This window comes from Littorina saxatilis, linkage group LG4 (assembly GCF_037325665.1).
Source record: "Littorina saxatilis isolate snail1 linkage group LG4, US_GU_Lsax_2.0, whole genome shotgun sequence".
In the NCBI taxonomy this organism is placed as follows: Eukaryota; Metazoa; Mollusca; class Gastropoda; order Littorinimorpha; family Littorinidae; genus Littorina; species Littorina saxatilis.
In genome coordinates, this window is record NC_090248.1 from 38,100,619 (window position 1) to 38,103,118 (window position 2,500).

The window sequence follows — 2,500 nt, forward strand, 5'->3', positions numbered from 1 at the left end:
CCTCCGCTCTCATCCCGAACCCCCATCCCTCCTCCCCAAATCTTCCAGCCCATCTTCAGTTCCAGGTATTTTCTTTTGTCCCCCAGAAAGGTGCAGCGCGGGTTAAGGTGGAAAAACAATCACTCTGCCCTCTGCCCGTGATGAGCTTCTAAGGCCCCGTTCACACAGCTCTAGGTTATTACCACGACCATGCCGATCACGCCGATCTAAAAAAGTCATGAAATCGGGGCATATCGCCGTCAAAATCCAGCACATGGCACTAATACCCCAGTCACGTAATATAGACGCCGCTTCTGCTGCGACGGAAAAGTGTCCGAGAGCGTGGCCAATCGTGGGCCAAACGTGGGATCCCACCCCGACCAAACCACGCTCATGGAGACCTATCCTCCCACGTTTGGCCCATGATTGGCCACGCTCTCCGACAAGTTTTACAACGGAGTAGAAGCGGCGTCTCTGTGTGACCGGGGTATAACCAAAGAACTTTCCACCCTGACCCGAACCCGTCTTCCTGTTGTGTGAAAACACAGTGTGGTGCTAGAATTCTTGTTTGATGTCGGATGTCGGGGCGCTCTGGTCGGTACCGTGTTCTCTGGTAATTAAGGGTCTGGCCCCTTTTTTGTGCTTTGAAGGTCTTGTGGGTTTGAAGACTTTTTGAGGAAGAAGGATGATGGTTTTTGTTAACGAACCGTTTTTATGGCCGTCAGGCTTTCGCGGCTCTTTGCTTTTAAAGTCTCCGCCCAGTGAAAAGGCTTGCACGTTTTTGTTGATGAGACTTGAGGTTCAAACTAAAAGGCGCTTGCTATCTTCGAGACTGTTTCTCGGTAAGAATTTCATGCTGACATTTTGGCTAGTGTGGCAAATCTTATTTGTTTTGCCCGTATGACAGACCTGAAATCAGATCCTTTCATTCCCACAGATTTGTCTCCGTGCAGCAAATAACATCCCATACGTCTGACACGAGCGGACCACCAGCTTGGTATCTCACGGTCTCGGTACCACCCTCGCTTATCCTGTGCTCTTCCTTTGTTCCTGTCAGCGATCCTGTGCTCAAAGCACCGCTCTTGATTAATTGTGGAGCCTCTCTCTCTCTCTCTCTCTCTCTCTCTCTCTCTCTCTCTCTCTCTCCAGAGACTATAGAGTACTCTCTCTCCAACTCTTCTTCTTCTTGTCGTTCGCTGTTAGATCGTCAGTCCGGACTGCAAGGCGAAACGTGCTGTTCTCTCTCCCGTCTCTCTCTCTCTCCCGAGTCTCTCTCCCTCTCTATCTCCAGAGACTATATATAATAGTGAGCCCACTGAGACGAGTCTCTCTCTCTGTCTCTCTGTCTGTTCCTCTCTCTGTCTCCTTCCCCCGCTCTCGCCCTCTCTCTCTCCCTCTCTCTCAGCTGTATCTCTGTCTCTCTCTCTATCTCTCTCTCTCTCCAACCTCCTCTCTCTCTCTCGCGCTTACATGCGTGTTGCTCTTGTAATGTGCACGAGGGGGGCGTGAACCTTTGGCCGTCTTCTATCATAGAATTGTCTGGTTCCCTGGCTTCGCAGTATCCTATTAGTCTAGGGCTTTATGAGTGTGGCGATGCTGTCTACGACTACAGCTAAATAGATTTGTGTGACTTTGTGACATATGAAGGTATTTCAGTTTGATTGTGTGTGTTTGATTTTCTTTTTGCGTTGAAACTTGTTATTCAGCTTTCTGAGGTGTTTTTTTTTTTTTTTTTTTTTGTTGCTTAACGCCCAGCCGACCACGAAGGGCCATATCAGGGCGGTGCTGCTTGGACATATATATAACGTACGTGCGCCACACACAAGACAAAAGTCGCAGCACAGGCTTCATGTCTCACCCAGTTACATTATTCTGACACCGGACCAACCAGTCCTAGCACTAACCCCATAATGCCAGACGCCAACTAGATTGCCAATTTTAAAGTCTTAGGTATGACCCGGCCGGGGTTCGAACCCACGACCTCCCGATCACAAGGCGGACGCCTTACCACTAGGCCAACCGTGCCGGTTTCTGAGCTGTTAATTTTACTCCAATTTAAGTTTAAGTAGACTATTGTGGATGAATGATTTGTTAAGTTAGTTTGCCATCACCAATTCTGTTCAGACTATTGAGGAACATGTGACTATCGTGAGTTATTTCACTTCGATTTTACAGTTCGGATAACGGTTTTTAGTTTTTAGTTTTTATTGTGTTTTCTGTGTCTTTTTTACATGCGCTTTTAAAAAATGAGCTTCATTGTACATGCATTTTGCAGGCTAAAACCAACACTGCACAATCATATGCACAACAGTCAGAATGAACAGAAAGTACATCTAAGCGCATGTAAAAAAAATGTACTTTCTATTCATTCTGACTTTTGTGCATATGATTGTGCTCATTTCTCCTGCACTTCCTTTCATCAACCAGAAACAACTCCACACGCATCTCACTGAGTGAACAATACGGAAGAAAAAAATCAGCCGGCTCGCACTAATTAATCAACATGTATCATGTGAACTGC

General features: G+C 46.8%; 1 protein-coding gene across 1 annotated transcript in view; it reads left to right on the forward strand.

The window, feature by feature from the left end:
* The first annotated feature begins 1,503 nt into the window (after window positions 1–1,503).
* The window catches only part of LOC138964672 (serine-rich adhesin for platelets-like), a 16,924-nt gene continuing 15,927 nt past the window's right edge, over window positions 1,504–2,500 (forward strand). Inside the window, exon 1 of the mRNA XM_070336693.1 lies at window positions 1,504–1,626. The gene's annotated coding sequence lies outside the window, so the exon portion shown is untranslated. The remainder of the gene's footprint in view (window positions 1,627–2,500) is intronic.